The following is a 16,680-nucleotide window of genomic DNA, read 5'->3' as shown; positions in this document are numbered from 1 at the left end:
GAAACAAAAAAGTACATGTGTCTTCAAACCATTAGACTATTTTACTCAAAACGATGTGTTTGTTTAATAAAATTTTGAACACAAATAAATATTTTTTTATTATAGATATCACTTAAGGTATTTCGACCATATGAAAGCAGTTGTAAATTTAATGGTTGTACGTGTTGTAACGAATGACAAAGAACCTGCTTCTGTTGCTCATATTTTTTACATTGATTTTTTTTTAGTGAATATCGTTTTCTGTATAATATCCAGTTACACAGCTGTAAAGATCTGTTTTCAAGGCACTACACCCATGCCGTAATCTTGTGTGTAATATATTTTCTCTTCGATTCCCACACCAAAAGTATGATTGAACCACATCTACCGTTGACGTTACTGCCTTTTTAAAGGATGATATAGCTGCAGAGTTTCTAATTACTGGATTTAAATTATTCCAAAGATTTATTGTTGAATAAATAAATGAAGATTTGAATAAACTTGTTCTCAAAAACGGTGTTAATATGTTTTCCCTTCTTCTTAACATATAAGGGACTCTTTGTTTTACACTTTCTGGAAAGAAAGAAAGAAAGAAATGTTTTATTTAATGACGTGCTCAACACATTTTATTTACGGTTATATGGCGTCAGACATATGGTTAAGGACCACACAGATTTTGAGAGGAAACCCGCTGTCGCCACTACATGGGCTACTCTTCCGATTAGCAGCAAGGGATCTTTTATTTGCGCTTCCCACAGGCAGGATAGCACCAACCATGGCCTTTGTTGAACCAGTTATGGATCACTGGTCGGTGCAAGTGGTTTACACCTACCCATTGAGCCTTGTGGAGCACTCACTCAGGGTTTAGAGTCGGTATCTGGATTAAAAATCCCATGCCTCGACTGGGATCCGAACCCAGTACCTACCAGCCTGTAGACCGATGGCCTGCCACGACGCCACCGAGGCCGGTACACATTCTGGAATACAATCAGTTAAGAAATGTGGAGCCATTATTTTCATTATTTTAAACATAATGCATAATTCAACGAAAATACCCGAATCTGGATAACAAAGTTTATTAATATTAGCATTACCACCAAGAAGCTATATAGACTTGCAAACGAATCACTACGCATTTTTACATGAATTACAACTAATTTTGAGGGTATAATGATGGAAAGACATGGTAACAAAGAAGTAAAGTTTGTTTTATTTAACGACGCCACAAGAGCACATTGACTTTTTATCTTATCATCAAATTGGACGTCAAACATATGGTCATTCTGACACTGTTTTTTAGAAGAAACTCGCTGTCGCCACATAGGTTACTATTTTATGACAGGCAGCAAGGGATCTTTTATTTGCGCTTCCCACAGGCAGGATAGCACCAACCATGGCCTTTGTTGAACCAGTTATGGATCACTTGTCGGTGCAAGTGGTCTACACCTACCCACTGAGCCTTGCGGAGCACTCACTCAGGGTTTGGAGTCGGTATCCAGCCTGTAGACCGATGGCCTAACCACGACGCCACCGAGGCCAGTCACATGGTAAAAAGGTCTCAGGTTAGCACATTTTGCCCGAATATCTCTATCATTTTTGCACGAATTTTAGGTTTTGCTCCAGTACTAAGGGGAACTAATATAAATAAATAAACTTCTAGCTACGACCCTGAAAATTAGTTGTATTCTATGTAAAAATGCTTAAGTAATTCGTTTGCAAACCTATTTAGTTGTTTGGCAGTAATGCTAATATGAATAAATGTTATCCAGATTCGGGCATTTTCGTTTAATTCGGACAAAAACCTGCCTGTTCCCTACAAAAATGGAAGCCCATACGCCAATGGGAGTCATGTTTTTCATCATACCAGGTGGAAGCTATAATGGAGAGAAGAACAGTTTACGTTACTCAGCCTTTTAGTAAACTTAGAATTAATAAACATATAAGTAATGTTTGATTTCAGTACCTGTATTTTTATATGTACATGTATATGTATTTTATTCACGTATGTATAATGGCTCAGTCTTTGCTGCCCTCTTAAAACAGTCCATGTAATGTGAGTGTGGAAGGAAAGGAAAGCGTGTCACTAGCCTTTCCCTATGAAGCTTATAAAATAACTAACGTGGTGATATTAGGGAGCCAAGCCCGACTACCAAATATGAACAATTTAGCGATTAACAAGGGTTTGTGAGTACAGGTGGACATTTGTATCGTTTTATTATTAAATATACCAGTACAGTTGTTGATATTTAAAGCAATAATTTGCTTTAAACAGGGGCGGAACAGACACAGACGCTACGGCCTTGGCCGTACCACTTTTCGAAGAGGTACGGCATGGTCGTACCACTTTTGTGTGTGTGTGTGCGTGTGGGTTATATTTGTTGTATCTGTGAAAATGTCCTTACAAGTAATTTGAAAGGCGAGTCTGGCAACCACGAGCCGTACCACTATTTTTTACACTGTGCCGCCGCACCTGTTAAAGAACGTTGAATATGCATACCAATACAAAAGCCATGTCAGATTCGCCCTTTAACGCATGCATAAAATGTACAAAGAAAGCGAGTACATACATGTACGCTAGGTGGCGCAACGTAGGCCTTATAGTTATAATGATTCATAGTCTAATAATAGTCACATTAAAATGAGGTAATCCTCGATCGAAGAAGTCGATCGTTTCTATTTAGTTTTTCATCGTGACCACTGAGGGTAAGTATTGTCATTACTATGAACAGTTTTCAGCATCACAATAATTATTTCCAAAACTGTTGTTCGATTTTAACGCGGTTGGCTGCCATACACAAAACATAGGCTAGTATACCAGGAAGTACGAAACGAAACTATACTATAGTCTATAGTTCATCCAGTTAAACACAGTCAACGATTTATCATTTTATAGAGCGTCTGCCTCTCCCGTCCCCACCCCTAGAATCTAAACGAATATATTAAATTATTACCCCGTCCCTAGTGCATGGGACACATTAAGTCAATACGTTTTTTAAAGGGACATTCCCGAGTTTGCTACATTGTAAGATGTTTCCGACAAATAAAATATTTCTACGATTAAATTTACATATTAAATATATTTTCTTGTTTAGAATATCAGTATCTGTATATTCAATGTGTTTCTGGTCGTCTTAATATTTGTAAGAAGCCCAAACTGGATTTTGTCTTCAAATAATTTCGTACGTACGAAAAAGTAGTTTTTAGGAAATAAAATGAAATTTAACCTTTTACAAATATTAGAACGATTAGAAACACGTTTAATATACAGCCACTAATATTTTATACAGAAAAATATATTTGTTATGTAATTACAGTCGTGAAAAAGCCTCTGTTAGTCGATAACATCTTAAAACTTGCAGAAAACTCAGGAATGTCCCTTTAATACTCTATGTCCGTTCGGACTACCCCGTCCCCAATCCTAGAATCTCGATGAATGAAAAAACCCCCAAAAAACCCCCAAAACAAACAAATATATATATATATATATATATATATATATATATATATATATATATATATATATATATATATATATATAAATTTAACTTTGATGAATGGTTTTACAAAGAGCGCTCATCTTTTAATATTGCCTGAAGAGTGTGGTCATTATTTGACCATATGAAACAGAGCTGTAGCAATAAAACGATGAAGAACTACTGAAGTCTGGAATTATTTAATATATATATATATATATATATATATATATATATATATATATATATATATATATATATAATCAGAGAGAGAGAGAGAGAGAGAGGAGAGAGAGAGAGAGAGAGAGAGAGAGAGAGAGAGAGAGAGAGAGAGAGAGAGAGAGAGAGAGAGGTTATTACCAGAGTGTTTTTCGATAGCATCAATATCATATATTAGGAATAAAAATTGTATTAATATATTATTTTTATTCCATATATATTATATTGACGATACCGAAATGCACGAGGGTAATAATCTCTTTATCATATAAGCTCAAGCTTAATACAACGTGTTTTTGTAAACTGTACACGCAACTTTAATTCCAGTCCACCATTACTAGATATTCAAATGACGTAAGAATATGTGGCGCGGTGTATTTTTGAATGGAAATGACGTCTCACTACACAGATCACTTCTGGGTGAGAGTTCATTGATGACGGTCCACTATAGTTCCTAATTGTGACACATGTTATGGTTCACATATTCACTTCTAGGAAATGGTGAAGAATTAAAAAAATATGTATGTTTAAAGGGACATTCCTGAGTTTGCTGCATTGTAAAATGTTTCCGAAAAATAAAATATTTCTACGATTAAACTTACATATTAAATATATTTTTTTGTTTAGAATATCAGTGTCAGTATATTCAATGTGTTTCTGGTCATCTTAATATTTATAAGAAGCTCAAACTGGATTTTGTCTTCAAATAATTTCGTACGTATGAAAAAATATATTTTAGGAAATAAAATGAAATTTAACCTAGTACATATATAAGAACCATCAGAAACACGTTTAATATACAGCCACTAATATTGTATGTAGAAAAATTTATTTGATATGTAATTACAATCGTTAAAATGTCTCTGTTAGTCAATAACATCATAAAAATTGCAGCATATTCGGGAATGTCCCTTTAATGGTAAGCCTTCTGGCTGTATTTTGCCCATGTTATTTTGTAATATTGTTCATCGACCTTTTGGGACGTGGGTATATAGCGCAAGTGACAGCCGGAGTGAATCGGTTAATGAACCACCTGTTCGGACCGGTACTATAGCCAGATGCGGTCATCTAGCAAAAAACTGAGACGGAAATGTTCTCAATTTTGGAGTGAAAATAAATACTTATATAATGTATGTTCGCAATGGTGTATGTTGTTAGTGCCAACGAGAACCCGTTCTATTGGCAATCTTCGTTTGAAGTTGGGCAATTTAACATGGGTTTCAATGGCAGATGACATCTATGTAGTGAGATCATAATGTAAAACATGAAATTACTGTTTATCCAAAAAAATATAAGTTTAGCAAGCCAAAATGAAAATGTACTAGTGTAGCATCCTTATAAAAGGTGAGGATTCGAGGTGAAGTCAACGCCAGGTGACGCCACACGAAAATAGGGTCCTACGTGAAAAAGGAAACCAGTCTAGCAAGTCGTTTTCGTACACAATTAAAAATAAACAAATAACATCAAAATACAGCGTATTCAACTTGCATTAATTATGAAACGAAATAAAAAATAAGTAGAAACTGATGTGCGGATCGAAATTTTGTTTTATTTCTTGTTTGTTGTACCGTAGGCTTAATATACGTAGGTAAGGTGTGTACGTGTTGTACGGTTTTTCGTGACTTAACATTAATTCGGACCTGCAAAATGGGAGTAAAATTATTATTTTGTATTAATTGTAGGGCATTTTTAACGCGAAAATCTTATTTTTTGAGGCAAGTGCTGGATATGATCGAATTGTTTACATTTTTAAATATCATATAGGCCTATGTAGGAATATCTATGCTGGTTTTAATTTACAAAACGTTTTTGGAGGGAGGGGGGACAATCAATTTTTAAACCCAAATTTATTATTCTTAAATTTGGATGTTTGATGAGACAGTACATTCATCGCCGTTTACAATATTATTGTACTAATGTACTAAATATAGACACTTATTAAAAAAATCTCGTTCCAGCCAGTGCAACACGACTGGTATGTGCCGTGGTATGTGCTATCCTGTCTGTGGGATGGTGTATATAAACGATCCCTTGCTACTAATGGAAAAAAAAGTAGTGGGTTTTTCTCTAAGACTAAATTTCAAAATTACTAAATGTTTGACATCCAATAGCCGATTATTAATAAATCAATATGCTCTAGGGGTGTCGTTAAATAAAATCAAACTTTAACTATTAAAATGTTTTACAAAAAGTTGGATCACCTAAAAAATCATATTCTTTTTTCTATTATATATAGTATTTATACCATTTAATATCATGCTCAAATGTAATTTAAAATAAATAAATGAAATAATTAAAAGAAATCAAGAAATGAAAAAAAGGAGAATGATTAGAAATAAATAAAAAGAAATAAAGAAATAAAAGAACAAACAAATTTAAAAATTGACATATGGATATACTTGTAAAAAGTTGCTCACTGCATTTAAAAACGGCTATTATTGCATGTCAAGGTCTAGATAGATTTCATTAAATAGCTTTTGCAGACATGCTTTTAACAAAACACAGTTATGCCTACATAGACCAAATAACCAGTGTTGCTAGTTTACTCTGTGCCATATTATAAAGATACAATCAATGTGTCATTGATAAGGACTACTGACATCAGTTAAAACTATATGTATCTTGGTCTGGGTATTTGCAAAGGCAAAAATTACTTTCAAAAATTTCGCATTTGACGTCTGTCGAAGTTTATCATGATGGTCTACTTTCAACTAGGTGTTTGCTAGGTGGTGTGTTGTTATGTGCAAACTTTGTAAGACTGCCTTTCCGCTCGTCTGCAGACAAATTGACTAACAATAGAAAAGAAAAAACATACCACGTTACTGTTGTTGGCTTTCATAACTGTGGCCAAACAATGTATTGTCAAACGTTTTGTTTTTTTCTTTCTTTCTTTTCTAACGACACCACTAAAGCACATTGATTTATTAATCATCGGCTATTGGATGTCAAACATATGGTAATTTTGACAGTCATAGAGAGGAAACCCGCTACATTTTTTCCATTAGTAGCAAGGGATCTTTTATATGCACCATCCCACAGACAGTATAACACTTACCACGGCCTTTGATATACCAGTCGTGGTGCACTGGCTGGAACGAGAACTAGCCCAATGGGCCCACCGACGGGGATCGATCTCAAACCGACCACGCATCAAGCGAGTGCTTTACCACTGGGCTACGTCCCGCCCCTCAAACGTTTTTCAGTTGGGAATTCAAACTCGTAACAACACTACACGCTTTGAGAGGAAAACAAGATTTTTTACTTTTGTTTGACAATGAATTAGGGCAGGGCGGTGATAATCAGGGGTGGTGCGGAAACAAACACTGCAGGGCGGCACAAAACGGGGGCAGGGCGCAGCGCCCCTTTATTTATTGCTAGCTACACTACATTGTGGAGTACAATGTCTGTGAATTTACATAAAACTTTATTATGACTTTTTAAAACAAATTATCGTCAATGGCTTGGGTACCAGACATTTCCCCTCCAAACCAGTTCGCCCCCAACTATTTGTCGGTTCGCCCCACCCCCATTATTAATGTTAGGCAGTAAAGATGACATTGATTAATATACATGGGTGTTAGTGATCACATGACCTATTTTACCTACAAACGTAGTCATTGTTTTTTTTCATTTATCGATATTTAAAAAAAGGATACACCAAAACCCCAAGTGGGGGCGAAGAGGATTTTTTTGTTGGGGATGAACATATTTGACATATTTGAGGTGTGTGTGTGGGGGGGGGGGGGGGGGGGGGGGGGGGGGGGGTGCAGATTTTATTATCAGTCTACAGACTTACCTGGATGCTGTGAATGCCTTTTAAGTTAACATTTATTTTTGCTTTATGACACCACTAGAGCACATTGATAAATTAATCAGCTATTGGATGTCAACCATTTGGTAATTGATGGTTTTCCATTAGCAGCATTATTACTAAGTATACACTTCTCCACACAGGACAGCAAATAGCATGGGGTTTTATATACCAGTCATGGGTCACAGTTTGGGACAATATACATTCACACCACTAATAACTATACTTTAATATTTTTATAAAACATTTTGTCACCTTTCCTCCTCTCCATTTAATAAATTAAATGTTCCATTTAAATTGTTTTTGGAATACAGATTGCAGTAGTGAAATAATATGGGCCAATTCATAGGCTGGCTTATCTAGGTCAAAAACAAAGCCAGTATTAAAAGTGGGACACTTGACGGGCTCCTACCGATCTCGGTTTTTATTGGCTTATCACAAGTGTGGAATTCCCCAACAAAACAACATGTGAGTTTTCGCAATTTTTGAACAAATTTAACTGTCTTGATTGAGGACCCCTCAACAATGTAACACGTATGCCAACAGCTGGCCACTGTCAATATTTCAAGGCAAATCCCCCAGCCACCCACCCCTGAAAAGTCATTGTACCATACCTCTATGGATATAAATATGTTTTGGAGATATGAGACGGGTCGTTACATGTAAGGGGGTGTTACTAATTACGTAACGCTTTAGGGGTAGAGGAAGATGGTACTGTGTTCGATTTACGTAACATTTTTCAAGACTATATGTTATTTTTATTCATTACTTAGACCTAAAAAGGTGTTTTTTGGAAATACGCGGTCAGTCTAGGATCGATCCCCATCGGCGGGTATATAAAAGACCATGGTATGTGATATCCTGTCTGTGGGATGGTACATATAAACGATCCCTTGCTGAAAAAAAAAAATGTAGCGGGTTTCCAAGGCGCGTGTGCAGGGATTTCAGCGGGGTTGGGGTTATAGACTGTGTTGAGCGAAGTTTATATGGGGCCATGCTCCCCCAGAAAATACATTTCAATTTTTTTTTAAGCTTGGGCAAGTAAGGGTTTCGACCTCCAATACCCTCCCCCTGCACATGCACCCGATTCCTCTCTAAGATTATATGTCAAAATTACCAAATGTTAGACATCCAACAGCAGATGGAAGGAAGGATAGGATATGTTTTATTTAACGACGCACTCAACACATTTTATTTACGGTTGTATGGCGTCGGATGATTATTAAATCAATATGCTCTAACTTTGATGTCATTAAACACCCCCACTCCTAACTTTACCCTTTCCAAACGAAAGAATATTTATTTGAATTTGTCGATTTTAACACGTAAAATTAAGAGGCGAAAACGTTCATCGTCTACTTTAGTATATTTTATTTTTTAAATATATACATGATTAATGTGTTACTAGTATACAAACTAAACTTTGAAAGTTCTACTAACACTATATAAAATATTAATTCTGAAATAGGAAGGTACGATTGTCGATAATACGTTGTCAAGGTCAAACCGGTTTTAACGAAAGACTCTAGTACCGTATCCTCAACCGAACGTTCTTCGTACAGCGCAAGATTTCTCTTTTAATTTTTTGAGACGAACCCTACAATTTGAAATCTGCAAACGCACGTGTTAAATGAAACTGACAACAGGCTGTCGTTTGTGCTTTGCCGAGTTATGGCGGCACAGACGACGAATCAAGCGTATACTTTTGAGGATCTCCGTTCATAGCGAACACACACGACTTTTTTAAAAGTGCATTTGAGCTTGTATTTCATATTTGTACATGTTATAATATGGTAACCAGAGACTGTAACTTTAAATACAAACATGCTAACCTCAAAACAGTTTACTTCAAAACCACTGAAATATTTTACTTGAATTAGATTAAAATAACTTTAATGCAATATAACCCTTCAGCAGCAGAAAACAATATATACAGTTGAATCTCGTTGGCTCGAACCCCGTCGGTGCTCGAGAGTGTTCGACCGAACCATTCGGTCAACATCGGATATTTCCGTAACATAAGTTAGAAAGTTGAATTAGATAGGTGTCAGGACGTTTCGGCCCCAGTACATGTTCGGCCCCTAATGCAATATACGGCGATCTAGTGTTCGTGTATACAGATATATGCTGTAATTGGTATAGTAACACCGGTAATAATATAAATAAAATACAAATTTGTAACATTAATTTGTCGAATAACATTCATTGCGCGCGCGCGCACACACGCACACACGCGCGCGCGCGCGCGCATACATACAACAGGCCTACATGCATATTATACACCGTGACACGCACACACATACACACATAAACATGTATGTCATCGCGTTCATGTAGAATATTACTGATAAATGATATGGTGATAAAATAAGGAAGCGAAACTTACTTTCATGTTTGTATATTACGTTTTAACATTGCTTCACTAACGATTCAAGCGGTAGAGAGTGATACAAGACAGAACTTACCTAACCCACGATGCCATCACAAACAACTCAGACTAGGTTCAGGAATTGTGCATCCATGTGTTTTTGTTGTTTCTTTTAAATGCTAGAACACTGAGATGTGTGTCCAGGATAGCTTGGTTGAACTTTAATGGGATATAAGCACGAAAATAAAGTTGAACTGAACTGAACTAGAACATGTCTTAATGATGCTACTTTCAATTTACCTACCGGCCTCAGTGGCGCAGTGGTTAAGCCATCGGTCGCCAGGCTGGTGGGTACTTGGTTCGAATCCCAGTCGAGGAATGGGATTTTTAATCCAGATACCGACTCCAAACCCTGAGTGAGTGCTCTGCCTGGAAAACATTCTTTGTGATCGTACTTAATTTCTGTACCCTACTGACGTCAAACATCAGTGGTTCCAATTCTAGCTACATGCAAAGCGTCCCTATTATGGGAAGGGTCTACATGGAAATATAATTAAGTAGAACAAACGCAAAACAATTTATTGCAATTTATTAAATTGTATTTACACAAACAAGAAAATCAGTTAATTTTCATTTTTGGATTATCAAAGCTAAATACAGTTTTGGTTGGTTGGCTCTTATTTATTTTTTAATACTCGGATATTATGTTCAATTAAAAAAAAAAAAAAATAATAATCACAAAAAGAGAGAAAGAAAGAAAAAAAAGAAAGAGAACGAGAGAAAGAAATTACGATAAAATTTAATAAGTGACTGAATAATTTGATTTATAAAACAACAATAACCGGGGCCGAAACGTCTGGGGCTGGGGCCGAAACGTTTCGAAAGCATTAGATATTATTCGAATCCGGGTCGTTTCGCCCTAAAACCATTTCGAACTCTGCGTTGTTTCGCCCTTAGTCCTATTCACCCAGGGTTGGTTCGCCCTAAATCTCATTCGTACCGAGTCGTTTAACCTCAGCTGGGTATGTAGTATATTTAATAAGAAACCACAGGACATCAGTAGTATGCAGTGTGACTGTTCATAAATTAATTATTAATGTGAATACATTGTCTGTATATTATCTAAGGCCTGTACGTATTTCATGTATATGGCTTGAGTAAATGATACTGGAAATAAACAAAATTATAATATTATTTCTATCTGTAAATATAAACACGCAGTGTGTGACATCTAAAAATCAATGGATATAGGACAAATCAATAAATAAATGTACTTTATTAACAAAATAAAAATTAGTGCGAATCGAAACATGGGGCGAAACGACTCGGTTAGGGGTACGAATCAACCCTGTTCAAAACGACTCGGGTGAACTAGTAATAAGGGCGAAACGACCTGTTACCATATTATTTTGGTAACTGCAAACTTAAACATTTCATCAATGTGTTATATAACAAAATATCAGAGTGAAAGGATTTATTAGAAATTACTCCGATTGTATGATGCAGAAGCCCTTGCCGAAGTGATGATAGCTGAGTACCTCGCCCCTGATTTCATTGAAAACTGGTCTGGTAGACGTGTTCAGAGTAACGCTTCCCGCCGAGGCCAATTGTTTGATTGGTATCACGGTTCATCGAAAAGGCACCGTGACACTAGCTGTACTTGAAATACTTTTACCGACAGCCGCTGGCTGAACACACAACATAACAGGTATGGCAAAGAAAGGGTTGCTTGGCTAGTGTCGCGATTCTCCGATCCATCTATAACTCGTTCCGCCTAAATTATTATAATCCAAAGGTTGTAATAACCAACTGCGCAAGCGCGGCAATTGTTGGTCCTTTTCGGTGGCTTTCCATTTGATATTTGATGTATCACCAGTTAGAGAGAAATATAGCTAATAACACATAACACAGAAGGGACCGACAATTTAGTTCAAGCGAAGCGTTATAGTCGACTCTGGACGTATTCGACCCATCATCAGTTAATATACGGGTTTACCGGAGAAAAAACTCGGGACTTCGTTTTTGGTTCGAGCGTTGCAGTGTGATCGACCCTTCCGGGTCGAGCCAACGAAATTCTACTGTATATATATTGTGCCCAAATTAGTGAGATCTAAAGCCCCGAGTACCAGTGCCACTAATGCAACAGCTGTGAAGGGTGAACTATTTTTACATGAAGTCTATTTAGTCGTCAACATATTTTGGGTAGGTTTTCTTTTACATCTGTCACCATGTTATCTTATATATACAGTAGGCTACATAACAGAAACAAAAGTCGACAAGCAATCCATAGTTTCGCAGTGTATTTATCCCCGGCAATAACTATCCAGGTCTTCCATCTCCTCACCCCTCCCTCTCTCTCTTTCCTTCTTCTCCATCTCCCTCCCCCAGATCAAAGCCAATTAATGTCTATGAATTTGTGGGGTTGGGGTGGGGGGTAGGGGGGTATGAACCCAAATGTATGTAAACGGAAAGCATTTATAAATATCTAAAAATATAAAACCAACAACATGCAAAGCATCATAATTTAGAAATATAAATCACAATTATGTAAAACAAACCCCCAAAAAAACTTTCCAAGTTCCATGTACAGTCTGATATTCACTTGTATCTCACAACATCTGACACACTGACACTTATTACTTTTTTTTTTATTAAGGAACAATCATCATGAAACATAAAAAACTTTGTTTCATCATCTGAATACGAATCTGGCACTTTTCTTATTGTTTCCATTTTGTAGTCTGCTTGTCCTGTCCCAACAAGACATTAAATCAGGTTCTATCCATAAAAACAAGCATGGAATGGCTTCTAGCTTCACTCTTTAAGGAACCATACTAGTTCTGTACCTAAAATGCAAAATTCAATTATAATGCAAATGTATCATGTAGCTAAGGTTAATATGTTTTGCACTTATTTTTAAATCAACAAATAGGAAACGTCTGTTTAAAGAGCCTCCGCAGATCCTATAGTATAGGTACTTTAGTACTTAGTATTTGACATACATGTATGGCATTTTTGGCAATTGGACTAGTGAGAAAAGAAACTTGCAGCTTTTACACAGCCAAACATCTATCAAATGTACACAAAATAATATTAAAATAATATTTGGGTGGAGGGGGTGTTATTGGGTTATTGTTCCTTTTCTTTCCTTATTTATAAATCTTTAAAAAATGTGAAATGATTTTATTTATTTTTTATTATGACCCAAATTATCAAACTGACTTCAAACCAAGTTTAACCAAATCTGTCACTAGACTTTAAGGTCTTACTACACAGATCACTTCCGGGTGAGAGTTGATTGATGACGGTCCACTATAGTTCCTAATTGTGACACATGTTATGGTTCACATATTCACTTCTAGGACATGGTGAAGAATTAAAAAAAATATGTATGTTTAATGGTAAGCCTTCTGGCTGTATTTTGCCCATGTTATTTTGTAATATTGTTCATCAACCTTTTGGGACATGGGTATATAGCGCAAGTGACAGCCGGAGTGAATCGGTTAATGAACCACCTGTTCGGACCGGTACTACAGCCAGATGCTGTCATCTAGCAAAAAACTGAGACGGAAATGTTCTCAATTTTGGAGTGCTTATATAATGTATGTTCGCAATGGTGTATGTTGTTAGTGCCAACGAGAACCCGTTCTTTTGGCAATCTTCATTTGAGTTGGGCAATTTAACATGGGTTTTAATGGCAGATGACATCTATGTAGTGACTAGTGAGACCTTACATCAATATAAAGTTATGCCTAACGTTTTTTGTTTTCTGAACGCTGGACAGCTTTCAGTGTCAAATTGCCATTGAAATGTTTTTATTTGATGACTGAATGCATACGTCAATCATGGAGTGTCACCCAAGTATGTTTACTTAAATGTCAATAAACCTAGTGCCAAGACCTCGACTAATTTACATCTAATTTGCAAAGTTATCAAATTCTTAAAGTATGTGATCAGAAAAATATCACATACTTTGATTGCACTAAAAATGTAAGATATTATATGATATATATATAGATATATATATATAGATAGATAGATATATATAGATATATATGGGTCATTCTGCAGAAAGTGTCACTTTTATGTCCCTGCACAATTCCGCTTTTATTTATATATAGAAAACTAAGTTTGTTGTCTTTAACGATACCTTATTATAATAATAGCATCCTGTCATAGCATCTGGTAATCAGCTTTGATAGATTTTATTCAGGATTAGTGGGAAATGTCATTGGTGTTACCTGTCCCAAGCACAACACTATACATAACATGCACTTTTAAAATATATAACAGAAGACATAACACTGACTAACTTTAATTTAATACGTACTGATGGCCGACTTACTAAAGAAGAAATCTTGTAAATATTTTCCGTATTCAAAAGATGGTGGACAATATATGCTTGTCCCTGGAGTTTTATGTCATCGGTGTTACTGTATATACTTAGGAGAAAAAAACAACTAAATGTTCTCTGGATGAAACATTCCACCGGTAGATATCGGCCATCGAACTTATTTGTCAAAAACATCAGACATATGAACAGTTGTGAATAGTTTTCTTTAAATGTCGTGAATGTGTTGTCAAAATATAAAAGTAGGTTTATTCACTGTCATTGATGTTATAATCGTCTACTACAACATGAACATGAATAATTATTTACTTATTTGTCATTGGTGTTACCTGTCATTGGTGTTACCAGGTACTGAGTAACACCAATGACCATTAGTAACAGCAATGACAATGCGTTTTAATAAGATGCCGTTTTCCTTGCTTTGCATATTTTTGAAGATGATTTCAAAATCAAAGGCACTTGTGCAGCATCATTGTCAGGGCCGTAGCTAGGATTTTTTGTTTGGGGGGGAGGGGGGGGGGCAACTGAGTAGTTAATAGTCTAAACCTCCTTAAACAGTCAAGAAGAGAATTTTCTTTAAGTTTCTATAATGCTTTTAAGATTGCCCCCCCCCCCTCCTCCCCACTAGCTACGGCCATGATTGTTGCATAATGGCACTTTGGGTAAAATAAATGTTTTATTGGAATGTAAAGAGTGTATCGTCAACGTCCCTAACTGCGTTGTGCTTGGTTCGCGCAATTAACATCCAATTTGTTGTCGTTCATTTGTGTGGTTTTACTTCACAGTTAGTTAACATTTCCAATAACAATAAAGTTCAGACATGTAAGTATCTAAATACAAAACTTTATAAACTCCTAAAACCATTAAGTTTACTGAAGTCCGTCCCATCCTTCTACAAAAGTGGTTTTGTTTGGGGTTTTTTTGGTTAATAATAAAAAGTTTGGTTTCACGTACATGTAAGAAGACAATAAGTAAACGTGTTTTGGAATTTAAAAATAAATACTATTTTTGTGTCCATTTACAAAACAATTGGCTCAGAAATAAATAACATGTAGTAAATTTCATAGTATGAAAAAAGGCGTTCCCTGTGAGATTCACTATGAGTCGTTTTTGTTTATTCCTTAAAATTACCTATATCGGGGTCCACTTGACTCGTAGAAATTCACTTAAAATGGAGGAAGATGATTAACATTTGGTGCGTGTAACAAAAACTCATACATGCCAGATCAATAAGACCATATCATTTAATTTTTATGACTTTTAAGCCTCCTATTGTTGGAGTTTGTTTTCAGTTATTATATATTCGATCTGCAGAAAAGGTATGCTTCCATTTTTGTACATCGATTGTAGTGAATAGTGGACAAATAATCCATTCGTAACAATTGTAAATAATTGTATAAATTCTGTTAATTAAGAATCAATTCATTAGAAAATTGATATTTTACAAGCTATTCACTGGTAATGTAATGTTTATCTGTACTGACATCAAGTTTTAGCGATGGGTGTTGTTAAAATGCGGGCCGAACCGCAACTCTGAACAAACTGATTTTTTCTTTTTAAAAAAATATTAAATAAAGTGTTCGTCCACTGTGCATAGTTCAGAAACATATATTTTATCATGTAGTTGTTTTAAAAATTGAAAATGTCGAATCATGCATGCGCAAACATTTTTTTTTCCTAAATGCTGAACGCAGTTAGAAACTACCAACCTTTCCAGTTTAAGTGTTAAAGGTTACCTTTATGATAAAGAAAAGTTACAATCATATCGAAAATGTATTACCATGTTGTAGTCAAATATCGGAAAATTACATTACGTATGTTTTCATTTCTGATAAAGGTTATTTAAATTTTATTTTAAAAAAATATTGAAAATCCTGCATTAAAATAGCTTTTTAGTTAAAAGGAAAAAGGACCAACAGTTGTTAACTCTTTTGAATAATGACGCAGTTCGTATGATTTATTTCTTGAATAGTAACATAGTTTGTTTGATTTGCTGTATAGTGTATGTAATGAAAACATTAGAATGACATCACCTATTTATAAAGCGTCCTCGTTTTCGGAACATATTTGGAACATTTAGCGTAGACTTTTGCAGCGCTTGCGTGAAAGCAAAAGTAGGATTAACACTTTTTACTCGTTATGGGGAATACAAGTTACAGTAAAATAGATTTTGAGCCTGAATATAAGCATGAAAATAACTACATAAATTAATGAATGAATAAATCTTTAATTAACAAAATTAAAATTCTAGTGTCTGAATTTAGTATATTTTTTAAACTGTCCGACCGGCCGTATCTTATTAATACAGAAACACACAATTATTCTAATAGGCGTTTAATAGTTGTAGAGCGAAGAAAAAAAAAAAGGGGGGGGGGGGGGGGCATTTAAAGGCACTCAATCACGGATTTAGTGGGCCTTATTTCTCTAAATATGGATTATAAATGGAAATTACATTCATTTGGAATACCATACCTAATTA

The 16,680-nt window shown here is 35.5% G+C and overlaps 1 protein-coding gene across 2 annotated transcripts in view; it reads left to right on the top strand.

The window, feature by feature from the left end:
* The first annotated feature begins 2,577 nt into the window (after positions 1-2,577).
* LOC121378282 overlaps positions 2,578-16,680 on the top strand; it is a 36,424-nt gene continuing 22,321 nt past the window's right edge. Inside the window, exon 1 of one of the 2 annotated variants that reach the window (XM_041506378.1) lies at positions 2,578-2,682. The gene's annotated coding sequence lies outside the window, so the exon portion shown is untranslated. Of the gene's footprint in view, positions 2,683-11,753; positions 12,053-16,680 lie in introns of those variants that run through there. The other variant, XM_041506379.1, reaches the window with a different exon arrangement.

Source organism: Gigantopelta aegis, chromosome 8 (assembly GCF_016097555.1).
Source record: "Gigantopelta aegis isolate Gae_Host chromosome 8, Gae_host_genome, whole genome shotgun sequence".
Lineage (NCBI taxonomy): Eukaryota > Metazoa > Mollusca > Gastropoda > Neomphalida > Peltospiridae > Gigantopelta > Gigantopelta aegis.
Note: the sequence above shows the minus strand (reverse complement) of the source record. Positions and strands in the feature narration are given on the sequence as shown.